Source organism: Lissotriton vulgaris, chromosome 10 (genome assembly GCF_964263255.1).
Source record: "Lissotriton vulgaris chromosome 10, aLisVul1.2, whole genome shotgun sequence".
Lineage (NCBI taxonomy): Eukaryota > Metazoa > Chordata > Amphibia > Caudata > Salamandridae > Lissotriton > Lissotriton vulgaris.
This window is the reverse complement of record NC_141698.1, coordinates 261764731-261789353: the sequence shown is the minus strand read 5'-3', so window position 1 is coordinate 261789353 and position 24623 is coordinate 261764731. Positions and strand designations below refer to the sequence as shown.

The window sequence follows — 24623 nt, the reverse complement described above, 5'->3', positions numbered from 1 at the left end:
CGGCATTGACTGCATCCCTGTGGTTGGATAGTGGAAGCCCAGAACTGAAATGAGGGATAATGAAGAAAATGATACCCGTAGAAATTCGGTGGGGTCCTTTTTGCAAAGGACTGCTGATTAGTTCTTCTTGCGGTACGACATAGGGTTGATGTTAGGAGTAAGGGGCTGATGATAGGTGACTCTTGTTAAAGGTGTGAAAGTTTCTAAGCAGGGCTGCCCTTTTGTCTGTGCCTGATGACTACTCAGAAAGGCTGATGACAGTGAGGTGCTGAGATCTCATGCTTCATTATGTCCTTGTTATGATTACTTCCGCTTGGAGCCAGCATGATTGCTTCTGCTGCAAGAGCCATCACTTAGCATAAAGGCTGTGTTTGAGCAACAGTCAGAACATGATATTTGAAAGAGAAACACCCCAAATCTGTTCTAAAACCTCAATAGATTTTCCACACCCCCAGTCTAGAAAATGAGTATCAAAGTAGAACTGTGAAATTATCAATCAGGTCACAAAAATGGAGCTAACGAAATGTTTCTTTATTCAGTATCTTCTTTCTTACAATATTTGAAATAAAGTCAATAAATACAAATCCCTAAAAGTTTCTTTTCTTATGTGTCTTCGATACCTATATGTCTTTCTCTGGTTTACTGGAAAAATACATTGATATTTCAATGACATTCAGTTAAAATTATTATATAGTCCCATTCCTTTGGTTGTGGCTGTGTGACAGAATACTTTCTCTGATGGACTGACAAAGTAAGGGCTGTCGAAGGAAGGACTTTATATCATCTACTCGATTTAGATTTAAGGGAAAGCAAAAAGCATAATGACCCCGTCACCCTGGGAGAAAACAACCAGCATGTCGGGCCATTTGTTTTTTGTTTTTCAAAAACAAACTCCTGCTTTGGGAGTTTGTTTTTGAAAAAAACTTTTTTTTTTGTGTTTGCTAGCTGACCATTATGTTTGACTGTACTATCCTCCAAATGTTTCATGCATAGACAGGAACCCCTATGACCACCGTTTCTGTCAATGTAGAGTATTGTCCTCAGGGCAAGAGTTTGCAAGGGGAGGCCCCTTAGGATGTTAAAGCTATTGTCCTCCACTACCCTGATTGAGTTTACTCCTTCCTCGAAATGCTAAATTAAGCCCATGGTTGTTCTTATTTCTGGCATGAGATTGGAATGAAACCTCTCAATTATACTATGTTGTTCCCTTCATAAGGGTCTGTATGCAATTGTTTCTATTTTGATAAAATCACACTAAATATTAAATGGCTCTATGTTGCTGAGACTCAACTTTTCCATTTTTGGTTTCTACTTTTTGAAATCATTGTTTTCAGGTGTTTTACTTTGCTTTGTTTACTGGAACAGAACCAAAATGAATAATTCCAGAATGCACTGGTTTGCTGCAGGAAAAGAGGTGTTATTTTAACATTGATTCTTTTGGTAATTCGATATATGGCTCTGGTACTTTCCCATGGCTTTGTGAGTAAGATCAAGTATATAGCTTTAAAAGAGTTAACACCTTTAACTAGTCTTTCAAAGGTTTTGATCATCTTTATCATTAGTCACATCTGCAGGTAAATTAGGCAGGAGCATTTGTGGATCACAAGACAGCTCCATAAAGTGTCTCCCAGGTCACTATATCTTAGCCCAGGGTGTAATGGAGTGCCATTCTGTGCCATGTCTGTCAAAATACCTTGAAAACATTTCAGACCTATAACTTATTGCCTGCTTATAAGCCTGTTTTAGCACTAAGGGCCTCATATCACAAAATCACAAGGTTTGTGAAGATAAAAAGTACTTATCATTATGTATGTACAAAACCTTTTTTGTGAGTTGGACATTTCTTTAGACTAATAGAAAGACTTTTGAGATCATTTCTTCATTGCAAATAGAAAGGTTCATGAAAGTAGTTCGGTCCCTTCCCTTTCCAATTCAGAAAGTAATTTATTGATAGTTTGTGACTGCGGTTGTCGTTGCAGGCCACTGATTAGGTAACGACCCCTGAGTTGGGGTGGTAACTAATTTGCATAGAGGAAAGGGACCCCATGGTCAATAGTTAGGCTTTTAAGCTATTCAGACGGCTGCTGGCCAACCAGTGCAGAATCTCTGCTGTAATCCAACAACTGGGTAAATAGAGAACTTTTTCTGCTATTTGCATGGCTGCCAGCCAACCAGAACAAACTCTCTACTATTTATTGAGCAGGCGGGTAAATATTTAAGTTTTTCTGCTATTTGTATGGCCGCCAGCAGTACAGTGCAGAATTTCTACTATTTAACCAATGGCAGTTTAAATAGTGAACTTTTTCTGCTACTTGCACAGCCGCTAGTAGAAAAATTCAGAATCGCTACTACTTAGCCAGCAGTGGGGTAAATAGTGAAGTGTTTCTGCTATTTGTACGGCTGTCTGCAAAACAGTGCACTTAATCTCTGTTATTTAGCCACCAGCTGGGTAAATAGTGGTTTCTCTGCTATTTTCTAGGCTGTCAGCCAAATAGTGAATCATTGTTCCTATTTAGTCAAAGGCCAAGTAAATAGCAGCAAACAATCACTATTTACTAGGTGGCAGGGTAAATAGCCGCTACCTTATGTGAAACATGCAAGAATAGGAGTTTTAGTGCAAATCACAGGAAAACATGCATGTTTACTTAGCTGCACATATCTATCTATATCACAAAAGTGTCACATCAAAATAAAATATGGAACTGGTAAAATAATACCCGGTGGAGAAGGAGAAACATCCTCTGGAAAATGTGGTTCACCAGGCCTTTGTGGTGCCTGAAAGAAAAAAGAAAAATAAGTGAAACACTCTAGCTTGACTTGACAATCTTTCAAAACGTAACCTTCGGATATCTGTGAACCTGAGGCTGTGCCTCGATGTATGATGACTGTAACTAGGCATATTAGGGTGCATAGTGACATAAACGGCTCTATGTTGTATATGATAGCTGTGCTTAGCTATAAGAAGTTGCACTTGGTATACGCAGGCCATTATGTTGGCATGGGATGGCACATAACGCTACATGCAAAACAGACAAGTGACCATTTGATGAAATAGCAGAAAGCCAGGAATATTTTGACTGCAAATTAACAAACATAGGTTGGGAAATACTTTAGCCATTTACATTCTTTAGTGAATATATATGGTGTTTTACTAATTTTAGAATTATTTTAAGCTTTTATTAGTTTTGTGTTACTACCTGAGATCTCAGTAGTGTCCAAGATCATATCTTGTAACTACCTGGAATGGTATTGGGGTATAAGGGCATCTTATTTCATTGTAAGTCTAAAAGCATTTGTGGTTCTTAAAGTACCACCATGGGAATTTTTCCAAATTGGCATGACAAAAGTGGTCCACTTAACTGCACCTACAAATACTCTTTGAATAATTTTTCTAAGTACTGTTTTTGGTTAATTTGGCACACAATCTGATTTATCTTGCTATCACCATATATTTGTCTACCACTATGTCTCTACTCAGTATATACAATGATCACTACAGAACATTTCATTGATCTTACAAGAGCAATGAGTGTGCACTTAAATGCAAAGTATGACGTTATGGTCCCCAGTACAAACATTTTATGTTCAATGTCAACTAGCAGCCTAAAGATAATTCTTCTGCAGTTCATAAACAAGCATTTGCTTGCACATATTACTACCCTAGGCATCCCCATGAGGATGACCATCAAACCTGTAACATTAATTCCAGGTTTTCTTACCTCTTTGGTAAAAGGCCGGAGAGGTCCAGATGGTGAGGTGGGACCTTGGGGTCGCTGAGGTGTCCGGGTGCTCTCTGGCTTTACTCCAGCACTTAGATTTTCGTCCCCACTGATACAAACAGGAACAAAATAGCATTAAGAAAAAATAAAATGAGAATTGTGGTCAGATAAGCTCTATGCCTGAGCTTCATTCATCTTGTTGGATCTGAAGCATGTACCAACCCCTAAACCAGGGAGCCTCATAGAACCATCACGAGTGAAACAAGTTGTTGTAAAATCTAGAAATATCACAGTAGGGTAGTTTTTCTGAAAATGCAGTGTGCTTGATAGCACAGGTCACATCAGGTTTGCTTCTGCAAGGCTCTTAAGCTATAGCAAAGTCACTCTTGTCCAAGTGCCATTTTAAAAATACACCAGCTTGTTTGAAAATATACTGATTTCCCACTGGGCCAATCCACAGTTGATACATTGCAAAATTATCTAGACATTTTAATGAAATTAGATAATTTCTTTTTAAAAACACATGTTACAGTGACTTTATAGTCAGCTGATAATATTAGTTAAAATGTAACATTTTGAATTAAAAAAACTGAAATTTACCAGCTATAGTTAAATAAAGAAACTATAACTCGTGCCCGTATCATGCACAGTGTTGTCATCAATGGTGTAATTTCTGAACTCCTAAGTGATATTCACAATCATGTCATGGAACACTTCATGAGTGATGTAACATGTGAACCCATAAGCATTGCAAGGAGAGGTCACAAGTTTTTTTTGCTTCAGTTAACTATAGTGAATTTTTGTGGTATTTTGAGTTTAACACGTCACTTTTAAAAACCTCACAACACCATAAATTCACTTTAACTTTGTATTTTTCTGTAACTTTCTTGGATTTTTTTATTGTACTGTAATATTTTATTACCATGCCTTACTATATCCGCTGTGCACGGCATGGGGTTGAGCGCAGAGCCTGGCCCTGGGCCCAGCCCCTCGCAAGTTGGATTAGGAGCCAAAGGTAATACGTGGCGGGGGTGGTCAGGCATTGCAGCCAGCCCACACTGAAGGGACTAGGGGGTTTACAGCCTGCTGGTGCAAGGCCTGGTGTGTGTGGGGTGTGTGTGTGTGTGTGTCTGTGTGTCTGTGTGTTAGACATGTCTGTCTTAGTGTGGTCTTCCCCCATATTTTTTGTCTGCTTGCCTCCAATTTTGCTGAATTCGTTTTGTTGGCCTTAGGACTCTGTACACTTTACCACTGCTAACCAGTGCTAAAGCACTTGTGCTCACTTACCTAAACATGGTTTGATGGGCATATACCCAAATGACATATTACATTGTTACTTATAAGTCAATTATAGAGTGGCATTCCATATACTCCTTCTTTGAAGTATCTCCCACTTCAAAGGCACCACTAGGTATAAGGACTGGACATTAGACCCTGCCACTTCAGTGGACCTTTGGATATGCCTGGAAGGACTGCTGCGCTGCTGAAGGACATCCACTCTGCTGGACTGTGGCTCTTGTAGAACTGCTTTCTTGTTGTGCTGACCTGCTGCCCTCGTTGGTTGGATGAGAAGGACTGGACCTGCATCATGTGACCCTTGAACCTAGAGTGACTCCAAGGGAGAGTTAGCTGGTCTTCTAATCTGAAGTCTCAGGGACATAAAAGACTTCCAACCCAACTGCTTCTGCACCTGGGCTTTGCCATCTGTGAGTATGTCCTTCAAAGTGGTGCCAACCCAGCCCTGGACTTTTGGAAGTGGGCCTAAGGTGTTGCTCCGGCAAAACCAACAATTGCAGTTGATGTGGAGATCGAAACCAGCACATCACCATCACTGCAAGGGTCAGCATCGATGCATCACCACCATTGCGAGGATCGGAACTAGCACATTGCTACATGGATCGGAGTCAACACATCATCTGCACCCCGCATCTTCACAGACAACAAGATCCTTGCTGTTGACGCATTTCGTACCAAGGTACTGTTGCACAGTGGGCCAAGCCTGGTGCCTGTAGCCAGCCTGCGCTCCATCGTGGTCGGCCTGATCTTGTGACTTTCTCCCAGTCCAGCGTGACCAGATATTCCTAATCCGCACTTTGTAGTTTTTTGGTGCTATTTTCACTTGTGGCTCATGGTAGCTCGGGTTTGTATCCGCCCCAGAGCCCACTACAGCCACTTTGACCCTGCTAGAGCACATTGATATTTCGACGGTGAGGAGAGGGGCCATTGCTTTCATTTTTTGTTTTTATAATGGAGAAAGGTTCTTTTACCAACGCCCATGTTTCAAGATTAAAAACAACCCATTGGGGGGGGGGGGCACAAGGCCATTTCTCTACTGATGTTTGAGGGGTGCCTCCCCCTCCTCTCATTCTAACTCTACTGCCTGGGAGTGCAGTGTATGGACTGCTTCAGCCAAGCATAATTCAACTTAATTCCAATTTTCCCCTGCTCGCTGTTTTAGGGTCTTTAGGGTGATCTGCTGGACCAGAGTGTCTTATTCTGGTCATTTTGTTTGAATTGTTACCAGTAGATGACATCAGGCTAATGTCAGCACATAATAAAATGGAGATAGTCAATAAAAATGACCACAGGCACCGCAGTGACTTTGGCTACTTCGGATACTTTCATCGGTGTAGACAGGTACTACTGCAGGATTCCTAGACATAGCTGTATAGATTCCAAATTACTTAATTTAAGAAATTTAGTAGCAAGGGCTCCATCTGACAGAGTCAATCAAATGATCACCTGTACCCGTGCTCACCTCATAGATAAAATATCCAATCTACCGAGTATAGTTGGTTTTCTAGTAGATGACATCAGGCTAATGTCAGCACATAATAAAATGGAGATAGTCAATAAAAATGACCACAGGCACCGCAGTGACTTTGGCTACTTCGGATACTTTCATCGGTGTAGACAGGTACTACTGCAGGATTCCTAGACCCATTTCCTCATAAACAAAGTTTATAAATTCAGCTTTGCTCATCTGCAATAACAGCAGGAAAAACACACTAGGTGTTTACCTCAGCGAGCCATAAAACCACGGGGCCATGAGGTCAAGCTGTCCACGTGGGGCAGCGTTACACTCGCAAACCAAGCAAAGAAAAAAGAGACTAGCTGAAGGTGATTTCTGGTATATGGAGCAGTTTACTTAATAAAATGGGCACTATAATCCTGCAAATATGACCCTGCTCTCAAAATACCAAATCCCTCTGCCGTCAAGGCCTACCATAAAACTTCACGGAAATCACGCGCTGAATATTTTGTAGAAAAAAATCAAAAATAGTAATATTCCGGCCAAAAGTATTTTTCCCCACTGAATGGTATTAGAAATCCCGCTTCAGCAACGACATCCACCACTCTTACTAACTCTCAATGCAAGGTCTTAGCAACTTTTTTGTTAAAAAATTTGAGGACCTTTACAAATCCTTTCCATCCACTATTAATGTTGAAGAGTGTATTGATCACCCAATCTGCTCGGGTAGTCGCCTATCCTCCTTCCTGGCACTATCATGTGAAACGTTAAGGACTCTTTGTTACAAAATCAAATCAGGATCTCCAGCTGATCCTTTTAAATCTGATCAGCTTCTACAATTCCAACCCCTACTCCTACCCACGCTCTGTGAATTGATAATCCTATCCCTAGCATCTGCAGTTGTTCCTACCTCTTGAAAGCATGCCAAGGTCATTCCCTTGTTAAAAAAGCCAACCTTGGATGCTTCCAAACCAGAAAGCTCCCACCCAATTTCACTACTCCCTTTTGTGCTAAAGTCACAGTCTTACATCAATTCCATCCTGACCAAATCTATAGAATCTAAAAATATTCTAGACCCGGCGCAGAACAGTTTCAGACCGGGCCACAACACCGAATCTGCTTTGCTGGCAGTGATTGAACAACTGCGGAGCTCATTGGATGAAGGCCATACCTCAGCATTGATTCTCCTCAACCTTAGCACCGTCTTCGACACTGTATCTCACAAAATCCTGGTGCAAATTTGCAAGAGATTGGCCTAGGTGATACTGCTCTCAACTGGCTCGTGGCCTTTCTATCAGTCAGATCCTTTCAAGTAATTTCACCTCCTTACTGCTCCCAGAAGCAGTTCGTACATAACGGGGTTCCACAGGGCTCGGCTCTGAGCCCCACATTGTTTAATATCTACATTCAACCCCTGGCGGGAGTCGCAAAATGCAGGGGCCTCCCTATAGTCTCATACACTGATGATACTCAGCTTGTGTTCTCTCTATCCAACACCTCTGACCAACACATCACCAAGTTATGCAATGACATGATGGCCATCGCGGAATGGATGACAGCCAACTGTCTTCAGTTGAATGCAAGTAAATCCGACATCCTCGTAGTAGGAAGGGATACACGTTTTTGGAGCAATCAATTATGGCCTGCCATGCTGGGAGTTTTCCCTACTCCCAAGGATACCGTAAAAAACCTGGGCATTTGGTTAGACTGTGCACTTACTTTCCAGGCACAGACAAAATCAGTGGCTGGCATCCATTTTGGACTCCTCAGCGGTCTGAAGCAGCTGCTTGGGTTCTTTGACACTCAACCATGCCAGAGCATTATACATTCTACTATTCTTTCAAGACCGGACTACTACAATTCTCTGTATCTGGGTGCTAATAAAGCAGGCATCAACCTCCTGCAAATGGTGCAAAATGCCACTACTCATACCCTCTTTACCCTCCCGAAATCTTGCACTACTTCCAAATACATACGTAAGCTACACTGGCTTCCGATGGAAAAGAGAATTCAATTTAAGTCTTTGAGCATCGCTCATAGAATTTTCTATGTCCAAGCCCCTCTCACTCTAGCCAATCTTCTCATCCCCTATGCACCAGAGAGCGCCCTCGACTCCTCCGCTCCTCAAACCAGCATTTGCTACATATTCCCAGAGTTAGAAGTTCTAGTTTCCTCTCTCTGGAATGCACTCCCTAGCACTATCATAAATCTATAGGATCATGGGGCTTTCAGGAGGGCAGTTAAGACCAGGCTCTTCCCTTGATTTATCCTCTGTCTCGCCCCCACTCCTCGGTTTGTACCGGTGGATGTAGAGCTGGGACGCCCTGTCTCTGGGGCAGCCATGCACTCTACAAATCCGATAACATAACATAACCAACCCCCTGAAATATCACCCGGATAAATAGAATTTATAAGTGGATCTATTGAACACTCTTGCCCTCTACATAGCTGTATAGATTCCAAATTACTTAATTTAAGAAATTTAGTAGCAAGGGCTCCATCTGACAGAGTCAATCAAATGATCACCTGTACCCGTGCTCACCTCATAGATAAAATATCCAATCTACCGAGTATAGTTGGTTTTCTAGTAGATGACATCAGGCTAATGTCAGCACATAATAAAATGGAGATAGTCAATAAAAATGACCACAGGCACCGCAGTGACATCACAGTACTAACTGCCAAAACACCCAGACAAGTCATACACAAAAGGCCAAGTCTCCCTGGAGATGGAAACCTGCATCAAATGGAATGACAACCTATTAAAAAGAGAAATCACCAACATAGGGCAAGGAAACATATTCAAATGCACCAAAGTGTCCCCAGGTGCCCTAATGAAAACATCACCCAGAGAGGATTCCGCAAACAAATGGGAACAACAGCAAACATTCTGGCGCTATCACTCCTTATTGAGGCCTTTAAGACAGCCAATCTGCCCCTGTGCGTATGTTTTATTGATTTTACTTCAGCGTTCGACAACATCAATAGAAATTTACTATGGTCGAAGCTGGAAGAAAGAAAAATTCCACCCGGGCTACTAACACAGCTGATTTCACTACATACGGATACATGGGTCCAAGTTAAGCTGGGACCAGGAGACCGCCTGTCAAGGAAAATACAGACAAAAAAGGGCCTTAAACAAGGGTGTGTGTTAGCGCCGACATTATTCAACATCTTTATGTCTGACCTTGCACAGCAGCTAGACGAATGTAACTCCCACGCCCCAAGAATAGGTGGTCTTACCCTCTCTAATCTAATGTACGCTAATGACATTGTGCTGATCAGCAGAACACCGATAGGGCTACAACATCTAATCAGCACAACTTTCAATTACTCAACAGTGAACAGCCTAAGCATCAACTTCTCAAAAACAAAAATAATGAGGATAAATGCTAAGACACCATCAGCAAGGTTCTGCTGGCACATGGGAGGGCTCACACTGGAAATAGTGGATGAATACAAGTACCTGGGCGTATTTGTGGACAGAAAGGGCTCATTCCAAGAACAAAAGGAAGCAATAAAATGGCGGGGAACCAGCATAGCGATTGCACTAAGGAGCCTTAAAACGAAAGCAGTCGGCCGCAGCTTCACCCCCCTGCTTCAAGTGATGCATGCAAAATGAACTCCGGCCATAACTTACGGAAGCGAATGCCTCTGAGGGAGGGACGCTCAGCTATTGAATAGCACAATAGAGAAGGCCATGAGAATGATCTTTAGCCTGCCCAACTACACCTCGCAGGCACAAATAAGGCTAGAATTCGGCCTTAGAAATCAAACGCTAGAACGAATGGGTGCCTAAGCCAAAAGATGGCACAAAATCCAGGGAGGAGAAGACGCAACTCTGAATCATTACCTATGGAAAGAGATAGAAAGTAAGAGCAACGACGCAGCTGCAAAATATCTAAAGCATTCAATAAACTCCTTGTGCCTTCAAGAAGCCTGGAAGTGCCCACAACACCTTCAAACAGCTAGTCAACAAATCAGTAAGATCAATCTCGTTAATAGAGGACAAAGCAAGCCTAGCCAACAGGGCTCATGGTTGGATAGTTATCCAAAACTACACCAGCAGCTTCTGCCAAAGCTATTTAGGAGTTGGGTTCACCAGGCGCACAAAGGAGAAGTTCTTACGCTTACGGCTGGGCTTACATCCATCACAAAATCATCTCCCCCCATGGAAAAGGCCCCAAGCGACAATGAACTGCTGAATATGTGGGAACGCACAAGAGGACATCCTGCACTTAATATGCACCTGCAAAGGTCTGGACAAAGAGTGCAGACATCATCTAAAACCGTCCCTAAATAAGCTAGGAATAAGAACATGGCGGCAGGCGGTCAAGGCTTGCTTATATTCAACTAGCAAGACATCTTGTCAAATTCTTGGAGGTAGCAGAAATGAAACAAGAATGACACAAGGCAGGCACTGGACAAAGCAAACCCAAAGGGGCAAAGAAAATCTAACTACCCATTCAGTATGGGCAAGGTACAGCCACCCGAATGCCAGCCAACATACAACAAAATAGTAGAAGCTGAGCGCTATGAACTAAATGATTCCCTCGAATAACAATCTTTTATGTACTAAGCCTACATTATAGCACGGCTTAAACCCAGGAGCAAGACTTTTAACACAGCCACCTTAGGCTATATAAGGGACTTACTTCTTTTAATCCATGTCCAGTGTGAAAGCGTAAATCTCTGTAGAAAGTTCTATTTGCCACATGAAGCTATTATCGTTTTATATCTTATTTTGACAATTGTATTTAAATAATATATTATATGCTACTGTTTGCAACTGTTTTAATTAACTGAGCAATAAAGATTTACTTACTTACTAATGAAAACAAAGCCACAAAAAGGAGAGTTTAACCAAGTAAAAGATAATTCGGAATCATCTTCTAACTCAAAAATGGTAAGTATTACTAAAAGAGCCAGGAAAAAAATTAAGAAAAGCGCATAATAGAATCAATAGAAAAAACAATCCAACTAACACAAGTGCAAACATAATTCAAAGGTAAGCTACCCGATTTTAATGTATTTGAAAAAATACCATGTAAAGCAAATGAAGGGGTTAAAGGACCAAGCTTAAATCTAGGAAACTCATGTATGTCACCTTGCTTTGATAATGACTTGGTTATGCCAGCAATTACCTAAAGCAGAGAGGCTGCAAGTAGACATGTATCTGGACCAGGCTCTACAAAGGGGCCTCCACCAGCAAATTGAGTTTTTCTGATATCTATACTGGACAAAAATAAAGAAAGCCGAGGCATTCCTTCAGTCGATCACCAAAATAAACGGTTTTATATAAATTCATTTTTAACTTCTCCGTCCGGTAAAAACCTAGCGCAATCACATGAAGTTATATCCGGAAGAAATTGTAATCCCAGTCTACTTGCTTTTGTAGAAGACAGTCAGAAAGACTCAAGGATACAAGGCACTAGTCCAATTTCAAGTCCATTTTTCCCCAAACATCAACTCAAGAAAAATCCAACACCAATTTGTGCTGTCTTACCTGCAAAGTTACTTTTTATTCCATTGTATGTCTCAAGGGGCCCACATGATATTTTAAATTGCAGTAATATATTAAGGCTATTAGTTTAACTCACAGAGCTCAGTGATTTAACATCAGGTGCCTTAGAATCAGTTCAATTCAAACAAGATCCCATTAACTCCAAACTTGAAGTAACCTGTACTATACGGCAAGTGAGCAGACGGTTAATAGAATTCTTGAACATGGGCCACAATTTGAAAAATGGGGGATTGAAATAGGAAAATGCAAAGACATCCAATATCCAACCCTGTTGATTCCCAAAGTTGTGGAAAAGAGGCACCTTCAAATAAATCCGATGATAACTGGAAATCACAAGTCAAATATTGATATTTCGAAAGGGCAATAGGCCCGCCATTCAACCCTGAATCATCTTCTTGAATTGAGATAAAAAGCTGTATTTTGGGCTCACGAATATGTAAGGAAATACAAAAAAATCAGCCCCTAGTGATGACTGGGCTAAGCTCCCAAAAATTCTCATTAAAGAGAACTTTGACGAGAATGATTGAAGGTTGAATATCAATATTTGCTCATAGAACGTACATGGCCTTAAAAGGTTGCTCAAAGATTATGATACAATACATTTAATTCAGAATTCTAAAATCTTAATGCTACAGGAAACCTGGAAAATGTGCAATGAGCCCATTATTGGTTATCAAGAATACGCTAACTTCACAAATTGAACATCTGCTTATGGTCGCACAAAAGGTGGGCTTTCTATTTATGTGTCACTAGATTTATATTCCACCCACTTTGTATTTGATTTCCATTGTCCTGGTTACAATGCATTAAAATAGACTCTGAAATACTCATTATTTTTCTGAATGTTTATTTAAGTTTAAAGAGAACAGTCAAGATGACTCAGCTTACAGTCCTATGGGAATAATCAAAGCCATATCCTATCAATATCCTGAAACCAGCCTCATTATTTCTGGAGATTTTACTATGTACCTGTCTACCAAGAACAATAGGCAAGTACAGTTTTGTCTAAGATGTTCTGCTCAAATTACTAAAATGTGAGCTTAAGCTGCTACAGGAGGCTAACCACCATAATATGCCAGGCGTTCCAACTCTTAAAAATTCATGATAACACTCCATCATTGATTGAACCATTATCTCAAATTATTTGTCAACTAGTCTTATTCAGTTCCATTTGGTCCCTAGAGTGGAAAGCAACCAAATTTGCAATAAACCACATAGTGTTGCCAAACTCATAAAGCTGTGCACTTTAAATTGTTTTAGAAGATCTTACAAAAATAAGATTTGGAAGGCAGACTGTTATATTCAAATACGTGGGTACACGTCAAATTAGGGCATGGAGGTTGTACCACCCGCTGCTTGGAAACATACTGCTCTTAAACAAGGCTGCATACCAGCAGCATGTCTTCTTAACCTTTGTATGACTGTTTTATCTCAGCACTTGCAAAATGTCAATGCACACTCTCCAAATTTTGCAGGCCATAATGTAAAATACTTTCAGTATGCAGACACCATACTGTTGAGCCACATACCAATAGGGCTCCAAAGATAGATAGAGTCATTTAACCAATACGTTTTAACTAATGGTCTACAAATTAATAGAAAGAAAACTAAAATCATTATGATAGGTTCAACAACATTGGATAAGAAATTATGGAACATCAATGGGCTATTGATCGATTCAGTGGAACAGTATAAATACTTGGGTATTATGTTTGATGATAGACTGATTTTCAAACAACATTTTGATAACTTAAAGGCCAAAGCAACTTCACTTTCCTTTGCTTTTTAGATGATTGTGCAACAAGCTAATATGCCCAAGTCATGAGCATTTATTGAGGGTAGTGAAGGCGAAGTTGATTCCCTCTCTCGCTTATGGGTCAGAAATCTTTTGGGGTAAATATATTTAACTCCTAGCTAAATTGCAAATAAAAGTTTTTAAATCAATTTTTAGGGTTCCAAGAAACGCTGGGCATGCTAAAGTCAGACCAGAGTTTGGCTTATTAGGCCAAATTCTGGTGAGACAATCCACGTTTCTAAAACGTCTATTTTCGTTTTATCTATCAGATTCTGGCTCTCTTGTCAACTCGTGCTGGAAAGAAATAAAAAATGAAGAATATGCTAGTACTTAGAGATCCTATTTAAAGAAGAGCCTAAACACTTTTAAGTTGCCGCCTTTGGAATGCTTGGATAGAAACAAAATTGTTTTAAAGCAGATGTTAAATCAATCATCTAACGTTTTATCGGTTTTATTGGATACCGAGGCGATTGCAAAAAAAAAGCATGCTTGATCATCATTAACTCGTACAATAAAACCAAGCCCCAACCCTACTTAACCTCCCATTTAAAACCGGTTTTAAGGCATAGATATTTTATGTTAAGATTTGGTCGCTATCCAACAAAGGATGGGACTCCAAGATGGGTACAAAATTGGTAATCACAAAATTGTAGATTATGTGTTTGTGTCAATTAAACGCTACTGCATATTGTATGTATTTGCCTAGCTTGCGACAAGCAAGGTAAACACTGCTAAAACCTATTTTTAAGGAAATAGGAGTGAGAACGTGCTGCCATGCAATTATATTGTGCCTCTTAGGACATACCTACGCTTTACCAACTAATTTTTTCAAGTTTATCCTTATAGCTGAGAAAAAACTGGCAGATGCTTTGCCCGCGTTAAAGGAATGCTAAATGGTTAAAATAATATCCTCGTTATTGTATTACTACTGCTATTGCACCGGCGTAAGATGAGTTTCTAAAGCAAACCTGACTGTTTGTAATTAGTAAAGCACATTACGAATAGATAATAAAGCCGACCGATCAACCCAAATTGAGCCAAATAAATCTTCATCTTAACTCACACTTTTAATAAGAAACAAAAAATTTTATTTTGTAAGAACGAAGGCACGTAGACATTTTAAACTTTTTAATGATATCTATTTGATATCTATTAGTCCCCCGATGGATAGTTTCAGAAATGTGTTCTGCATATGATCCTAATAAAATTCTGATAAGCTTTAAGCAGACACACGGTGGCACGTTACAGATTAAGTTATTATTTATCATTATTATTATTATTATTATATATGATATGTATCCGTATCAAATATAGCTTGTTTAAAGGGGTTGCACAAAGGCACTTTAATTACTGGGTTGGGCAAGGTAGTAAAGATTGAACATATGGAAGGGCTTATTATTGTATAGAGTTGTTACATAAAGAAATGAAAGGAACAAAGTATTACTTTTATGATGTTTTATGTGCTTTCAACGGTCCAGTACGGCATGTCATCGCTGAATTATCTTAAAATTTGTAATGCATCTGTTCAAAAATTCCACTTGATGACTCTGTTTTAAAAAACGTGTTGCTTTTATTCACCGGGATTGTAATGATTTTTATTAATTGGATAATAAAGACTTCCTTACTCTTACCATGCCTTCTCTATGATTACAGGGAGGTACTATAATAGGGGGTTGGATTTTGCTCTTTTGAGTTTCTACATGGTCACCCTGTAGGAGGACCTCTCAGCCTGGTTAGGAAGCAAACTCCCAAGAAACCTTCCAATGATGTGGTTGGCTTCATGCTAGCCCTCCAGAACCACATGGCCAAATTCTGGAAGAAGGCTTCTGAGAACTTAGAGGCCAACCAGGAGGTAATGTAGCAGTGATTTGACAGCTAACCCTGGGGAATTTCAGCCTGGTCAGAAAGTGTGAGCAATAGAGCCAGTGGAGCCCAGGGCCCTCCAAGACCAGAGAACTGGGCCTTAATGACATTGTTGAGAGGAAGGAGGAGGCCACTGACATGGTGGACCTCAAGACCACTGAACACCCCCTAAGGGTCCTCCATATCAACTGTCTCAAACCACACTTTGAGAGGTCTGAGGTCACAATACTGGGCGTGACAGAAAGTGGGGAAAAAGCGGAGAGTGAACCTCTCTCTGACCTCCTAGCATAAAAGAGAAGGATGGATCGTTGGAAGGTGTAAACCTCTCCACCACCTGACTTCAGAACAGAGGGACTGTCACCACTTGCAGAGACAGTGCTTCTCTCTGTTCTCCCTTATCCCTGGGATTACACATTTGTGTACCCATGACATTGACACAGAAAATAGCCTCCCTGTCAAAAACAAAATATACAGGCTGTCTAAGTAATTTAATTCCAGCATCAAGGAGGAAGTATTGAAGATGTTGGAGTTGGAGTTGATTGGGCCCTCCAATAGCTTCTGGTCTAGCCCTGTGGTGCTGGTACCAAAAGCTGCCCCACCAGGCACTACCCCAGAACTCCAGTTCTGTGTAAATTGCAGAGAATATCAACAAGGGGGATCAGGTAGGGCTTTTCTTTAGGTCCGGTACAAAAGGTGGTGGTGATGGACGGAGCATCTGAATCAGGTCCAGCATACTTGCCCAAAGTAAATCATAGAACAAAAGGGTATGCAGTTCCTAGGTAAAAAACCCAAATGGCGAGTACAGAGAGATGAGAGGTATACTGATTCATTAAGGAGCAAATTATACTCCAAGGGAAGTGAATCAGTAGGAAGGAGGAATTTCTCCTTATGGAACTAAGGACCTCATACACCCATCTAGCTAGGTGTCATGCTTCATCATCGGGACTGCTCCTCGTCGGGTCAACGCTGCAATACCCGACGGGGCACCCAATAATGGGGCTCTTTGGCAGAGATCTTTTCTTCCTTGCCGTTAGGTGAGGTGAGGGTAAGGGGCCTAAGTAAGTGTATATGTTATAGAATGAAGGTGTGATTTAAAACAGGTTCGGTAGTCCAAAAATGTGCTTTAATAGAGTAGCTCCTACCTGATTACAATTGAAGTGGCAACTTCTATCTTAAATTTAATAGTTCAAGACTGTAGTGCTCTACTCTGTAGTGGTCAACATGTTTCTTGCCATAATGTCTGAGAGGTCAGATGGCAATTCATCAGGACCAATATGTGAAACTTACAGAGAACTCACCACAGTCACCAAAACTCATCCCATTCTTCGGGCGGTTGAGCACATTGATAGGTTAGGGACTGCCCAGTTCTTGAGAACCTTTGATCTGAATCCAGGATACTGGCAAATTGCTCTAACTGAACAAGTCCGGGAGAAGTCAGACATCTCCACTCCAGAGGGTCACTACCAATTTAAAGTGATGCCCTTTGGATTACAGAATGCCCTGCCACCTTCCAGAGGCAAGGAAACCTAGTGTTGGCTGGTATAGAGGCCTTCAGTGTGCTTACCTGGATGACATAGCTGTCTTCAGTAACAGCTGGAAGGACCACCTTCTTCTAAAGAAATATCTTAAGCAAGTGAATATACGAAAAAATGATGGGCACAAAATACAGCGTTCTCTAAATGAAATGATCAACTAATAACATGCAAAGTGCAAAACATATCAGCTAATATGTATTTTATATCAAAAGTAGAAAAATGTTTATTTGATGCAAATTGATGAAAATGTCAAAACATACTCTAATAAAAATATTCTACAGACATACTCGCACTCATACTTTGTGACATCATGTTCGGATATTTGATGTCCATAAGTGTTATGTCTAAAGGATACAATAAATATTCCTATCTCAAGTACTAAACAATTCAACAGGACATGCCTAATATTCAGTATTGTTAATTCAAGGGTAAATGATAACCATGAGACATAGAACTAGAGGCCTTAGATGTTGCTATGCCCATTTTGGCAAAATGCTTTAATCAGGAAGCCGCAGGAGAATGTCTGTAAATGAACAGCGAAATATAGGGACTACTTATTGATAGAATGTGCCCACAAAAAGAATAATTTGTATATACTAAAAGATACTGAACTTTACTTAAAAAGTGGTTTGGGTACCATTTACTGAATAGACCACCTGTCATGGGGATGAGCCTTGCATTTACACTGTGTTAAGTTGGTATGATCTTATTAGAAGTTTAAACACCATTTTTCCTTTCTGCTGCCTTTACACACGGCACACATTATTATAAATGTTTAGAAGAGTGTTTTGCTTCACACGAGAATAATATGTTTTTCTATATTAGCAGCCATGCTTGGTAAGCTTTGTCTGAACAGTGAGTGCCGAGGCCTTCAAGGTTATTTCAACACAGTGGTTGTTGTTCGGACTGATCAGCGCACGTTGTAGACATAACATATATGCAGCTGTGGCCACTTCTGATTTTGGCGCGTTTAATAATGCACTGTGTAGGCATGATCACACACACTTCCAGAACATTCGCATGCAGAGAGCTGGTGCAAAAACTGATGTGATCCATTTCTGCTAGGACCAGAGTTATGGGGCCGCCATTGTAATCCCAAGAGACCTACTGTAGATATAAAATAACCTACTAGCTAGGGAGGGTGAGGTATAGGTGTATTCTAACCTGTTTTCCATTTAGCATTGTAACATGCTTTCTCCCTTTGTATTTTATGGAATAGTAACTATGCTGTTAATCTTGTTCATTATAATATGCCTGCTTGTATTAGCTAAAATACTGCGCATGAGAACACGGCATTAGAAATAAATATTTCAAACTTGCACGTGTCTCTATTTACTTCCTGTTTTGGACTGGTATGAGAGTATAACGAAAGAGTATTCATGTGTTCCACATTGCCTGAGGTATTCTAAGTTCCATGTTCTGGGTTGTCTAATCATTGGGGTTATGGAAGAACCAATGAGGCACTGATTGCTAGTCTGGTAGGGGATTTTGGCTACTAAGTGAGTTTTGGCACACCCTAATTCACTGAGGTTCCAAGTCTCTATGCACAGTTCTGTGTAGGAGCAGCATCCCTGCTACACACCAAATTAATTGAATGTGCACTATAGCAGAATATTCGTGACTTTAAAACAGGAGAAAAAAAGGTATTCATGAAAGGTACTCTTAATAAATACTGACAAGTGAAAATGCGACAAATTCAGGTGTAGATTATTTCAGGTATGGAGTTTTTCACAGTGGACCACGTGCCAGGTGGGGTGACAGGTTGATACAGGTAAATGGAATATGCCCACATGCAGGAATAATGTTTGGCCCTTAGCATACCATCAAAGTTGAAATTGGTGTCTATCATGCTAAGACAAGGGACCAAAAAAGGCACACGTATCTGGTCACTTATGTCGGTCAATGTAGCTCATTAACCGGTAGGAGCTGCTAAACCAGTCCAAGCTAGAAACAAACAGGATAACAAGAGGTAAAAGTTAAATGTGAAGCTTCTGGAATGAGGAAGGGCCAAAATAGATTATCCAGGGCTAGGCTTGCTTATCGAGGAATAGAAAGAAGAATGATCAATGACAGAATCTTAATGGCCGGTAGGTGTTGAAGATAATAGTAGACAAACTAGAAAACAAAAGAGAAATATCTCATAGCATGCGGGCTGTGAAGAATTGTATTTGCCCAAAGATATACAACTTGCTAAACACCTTACCGGACTGGGAAGGCTTTGGGACTTGTTTTAACAATTGATCAACGCTAGGGCAATGTACAGCATCAATGATAACAGTCTAAAACACAAAAATGACAATGATAAGGAGCTGTAAAAGTGGTAAGTGACCGACCGAACAATCAGGGGACTATACTTACTAATGATGGGGCTGAGGCTGAACACGTCCCGAGATGACAAGGGACTTATCATGATAAAAAGGCTGAGGAGACTTTGTGTGAATTAGAGATCGCGGTGGCCATTTTCAACAATGGAAGTGGTAGCCTATAACATAAAGGTTACCAGAGTGAGAAAGCTACCAGTGTTTTAGATAACAGACAGAGCCTGCAATGGAGATATGCTTACTGTCGGTCCAACTATGGCTCCAGGCGTCGCGGGGTAGCATACGGCATCAAGGAGACACTCAGAGGGGCCCGTGAATGATGCGGAGGGTGAGGTAAAGTTACGTCAGGCATGCCTCAGAAATTATCGTATTGAGCACTGGCTGTGCAACCTAGCAGTGAAAGGGAGTGCCATGTTGAAAAACGAAAATGGTATGGCAGAGTATATGAACAAGAGAAAGCAGCAATAATTCTATATGCCAATAAAAACATAAAAATAAAGGCATTTAAATTAATAGGGAATAATAAGGTTGTCAGCTCTTCAATTGAGATCAGCCACTTAAATATAAAAAAGTCAGAAATAATATATGGTCCAGGAATGAAATACAACAGCATGAAATCACACCATAGGGGTCATGAAAGGCGGAAGTGATAAAAAGTATATACATCACGCATGTCCCGGAAATAATCACATGGACTGGTGAATGTGCAACCCTGCGGGTAGAAGGAGTGCCATATTGGAAAGGAATGGTGGTGTAGCAACATATAAACAGAATTCTACACTGGACCTAAAGAAGCCAAAGGAATTACAAACATTAATAAATCAAAAAAACTGATACAAAAGCAAACAGAAATTGAATGAAAGGTCATAGAAAATGATACGATGATGGGCTCATATTCCGAAGAAGGCCACTTGGGGGGATATGTACATTAAAGTGGCAGAGAGAGGCGTTAGCCTTTCTGGCTTAATGCCACTCTCCACCACTTCTGTAACGCAAGGCTGCACCATATTTATAAGAATTTGGTTCAGCCTTGCGTTTCCCACTGTGATTAACGCCAACACAGGCACCCTTGCACCATAGTGCAAGGGTGTCTGCATGAAGGGGAGGCTTGTTTATGAGTAGGAAGATGTCCCTTCCTGCACATAAACAATCCTAAAATGCAACTTTGTCACTGTCATGTGTGCTGCTTCGTGAAGCACACATGAAAGTCACAAAATGGCATTTTTCTAAAGGATTGTTTATGTACAGAAAGGGACCTCTTTCTATACATGAACAATCCATGGCATGCTTTTTTGTGCAGCACACATGGAAAAAGCAAAAACGAGGAGAAATAATGTATTTCTCCTCGTTTTGCCAACTTAAGACCAGGTTTTCCCTGGTCCTATATTTGGCGCTGCCTCCAATGTACGCCACCCTTGTACATAGGGGGCAGTGTCAAAATCAATGAGTGTTGCGGTGGAACGCCCACCGCAACACCCACCACTTTCACGCTAACCATAGCGTGAAATGGGCCTTATTTACAAGGCAGCGTTAAGCCACGTTAAGTGGCTTCAAGCTGCCTTGTAAATAAGGTTAAGACCCTATCGCTACAACAATGTCGGTAAAAGTGACGTTGTGGTGGCGATAGGGGCTTGTACATATGCTCCTTGGTGATAGAGATCAGGGCTATTATGAGGTCCCAGAGTTTAAAAACAGGCCAGATCAAAAATCATTAAATTAAAACATAGAAATACAAAGATAATGAGCTACTGAAAACTGAAAGTCAGGACCAAGTGGACTAAAATCCAGAATCTTTCAGGTGGAGCATAGGGATGCAGGATTGGTATGACTTCTGGGAAAGTGTGAGTACAACATGCAAATGAAATAAGTTTAGTAGTTGAACTGTTTGACTAATTGGTCCCAAAGAATTTTGTTATTGAAACCCTGGATGTGTGTATTAAGTGAGAAAATCCAAAAAACCTCTCTGGATTTACGAATTACTTCTGGATCGATACCCGGATGTGTCTGTGTTTATTCTAGGATGATCCATTTAATAACTTCGGGAGCATGGTCTAAGTCCAGATAGTGTTGAACCAAGGGGAATGAGAGCTTCTTTGTCCGAATAGCTGATCTGTGTTCCGAGAGTCTTGTGGATAGGGTACATGAAGTTTCTCCCACGTATCTTAACTTACAAGGACTGATGAGTAGATATATGATATCTTTAGTTTTACATTTGGTGAAAACCTTGAGGTTGATTTTGCAGCCATTGAAACACAGATTGTCTGTTTCTAGCAGTAGATCGCAATCTTTGCATGCTGTGCCCACTATGAGGTTGCTGTCATCTATAATCTTTTGGATAAAACTTTTACCTGATTAAAGTCTGGATCTGACCACATGGTTTTTTTCTGCATTGAGGATATGCTAGTTGTAACATACAAGTTGGTGTATCTTTTCAGTAAGTACTTAGTGTCGGGGGCGTGGTCTCACCGGCGGCCAAATTGGTGCACCCTGAGTGAGCTCTGCCAGACTAGGGAAATATCTGCCACAATCCAGGAAAAGAAATATTCATCCAGACCAACACAGAGCGGGATTGCACTGCCAACATTGCCAGGCAAAGATACATCATGCTGGGCGAGGGCAGGGAGCTGCACGTGAGCGCATACTGATGCGACTATGCTAGCTGTCGAGGAGACGGAGCAGGTCGTGAGAGCCACAACAGGCTGCGCCCAACGTCATCCAACGAGCAGCCAAGATTACAGCGCCAAGCGCAAGAAAGGACTATTGCACTGGGGCAGAACCTACATATACAGGAATGCCTGGGAATGACCACGCTGCTGAAGGCCAGAATGAGCGCCTGAGGCTGAAACGGGCAGTAGTGTATACATGACTCCTAAGCAGATGGGCCGTGGTGGATGGCTGAGGCGCTCCCCGGGGGCCCGGGTGGCTGGATGCCCCTGATGCCAAAGCCTCCATGAACAACCACAAAGTAAGGAGTCGGTGCAAGGGGGAGGGGGCTGACTGAGGGCTGGCAGCAGCAGAACACACCAGATGTTCATTGCATGGCCCCCCCCCCCCCGCATCCACAAGACCGAGATTCCGAAGCGTGCTCGTTGCGGAGTTGGGTGGCCGATCTAGACCTGCCCGGGCTACGCGTCTAGACTGTATGACAAAGGTTGGGCTGTAGTCCTCCCCCAAGGCATAGATTGCAGGATATCTGATCACCTCTGCCAGTGGACATCAGACACTGGAGTGCACTCACATTGGGGACAGCGTTCTCTAAAAGTAAAGGCAAAGACACCAGGCACCATAGCCTTCAGCGAAAACACAAACTGAGAGCCAGTGAGGAAATACGGGGACAAGGCTCTGATCCAGCTGTGCTTGACATAAGACTGGGGAGTCTATAAACTGCATCCACAGTATTAAAATCACCCTAACCACAGATACCTACCACTTATCCACCCAATGATAGTGATTAAGGAGACTACACAAAACCGGATGGGGAAATCAGATCACTAATGACAGCGGGCCAAGTGAGGGTAAGTTCCACAGTAACAGATGCTGAGTGCGTGTATCACCAACAGGCCAACTCAACACGCGGTCTGCGATGCTCCGTTTCTATTTATCCCCTGAGCCCACATACCCCAACTCAAACCACAATGGGGAAGACAAACACCAAACAAGCTAAGCTCATCTTTGAAAACAAGCAACCTGGGTGCTATGGAGAACCACCACAAGAGGTGGAAACACAGGCCACACAAACCGAAAACACTGGGGCGCAGGACGAAGTTATTCGCTCTCTTTTAGAAGTCAAGTTTAGCATAAAAATTATTAACTCTAAAATAGATCACCTGGCCGCCTGGCTAGGTCAGGTAAAGCAGCGGGCGGATTTACTTGACTCTCAGATTGCACACCCCGAGTCCAGGGTGTCGGTTGCCGATGATGCCCTTACTGAGGATCGACAGTGGCTGCTAAAAATGGACACAGTACTGGAACTTGTCTGCACCAAGAACGAGGACCAAGAGTCACGTTCTTGAAGAAATAATCTTTGCATTACTTGAATCCCCAAATCCACCCCTATATGCAGGATGGAAGACTACCTGGAAGCCTTGCTACACAAACTGTTTGGTACAATCCTGTCCAGGGTCTTCATTGTGGAGAGGGCACACTGCTCACTGGACCCGCGGCCACCACCTGGGACTCTCGCAAGGCCAATATCAGCCTGCTTACTGAACTATTGTGACCAGGATACAATCCTGTGGAATGCCAGAGAGATGGGGTTGATCAGACATCAAGGAAACACTCTCCCATTCCACCCTGACTTCACCCTGGTGGTACAGACATCAAGTCATGATTTCCAACCAGCTAAATGAATCCTTCAACAACTAAAATCATCATATGCCCTCCTGTACCCAGCCAAACTACATGTGGACAAGGGTGGTAAACCGCGTTACTTCATGGACTCAAAGGCTGCCATGGTGTATGCAAAGCAATTCAGCAGTACTCCAGCACACTCACACAAACCGCCTGGAACATCTGGAGATGGCTGCACCAGTGACAATCACTGAAACGTACTTATAAGGGACACTCATAGAACAGATCTGAACTCAAATACCACACTAGTTTCTCCTACCACCAGACATATAGAACATCGTACAACTGTGTTGTACGATAAACGTCTAGACACAATGCGTTATGATGCCATATGCTACTTTAAAATACCCTATAATGATCGGCCACCCTGCCCTTTGGGCAGGGGAGTATGCCTATAGATTCAACGTGCCCCAAACGGATAATTCCCTTGCACGCTCACTGTGTTTCAAGTTGGGGATTCTTGGGTGGGGAGAGCACTACATCTCAACGTCTTTGGGGGTTGGAGAGGGTAGTCATGGAAAATTCAGGTTGGGCACTGGGAACATGGTGAGTTAACACACCCTGTTCCCAGTGCCCAAGCAAGAAGTGTTAACTCTGGGGCATGTTGTTGTAATGTTCATGTTAACTTCAGATTGTGATAATTGCTAAGTCAAGGGGCTGCAACACTATTCCTCATGGCACAAATTTGTGTATGTGTCTTCCAGCGACAATAAGACATGCAACAGCACACACACCCAACAATTGCCTCATGACTAATGTGTCAT

The 24623-nt window shown here is 41.6% G+C and overlaps 1 protein-coding gene and 1 long non-coding RNA gene across 2 annotated transcripts in view; both read right to left on the bottom strand.

Moving 5' to 3' along the window:
- The window catches only part of LOC147685082 (SCO-spondin-like), a 1395910-nt gene that overhangs the window by 944169 nt on the left and 427118 nt on the right, over positions 1–24623 (bottom strand). The window lies entirely within an intron of this gene.
- The window catches only part of LOC147685083 (uncharacterized), a 125548-nt gene continuing 104643 nt past the window's right edge, over positions 3719–24623 (bottom strand). Inside the window, exon 3 of the long non-coding RNA XR_015300752.1 lies at positions 3719–3828. This is a non-coding gene — a long non-coding RNA (uncharacterized LOC147685083). The remainder of the gene's footprint in view (positions 3829–24623) is intronic.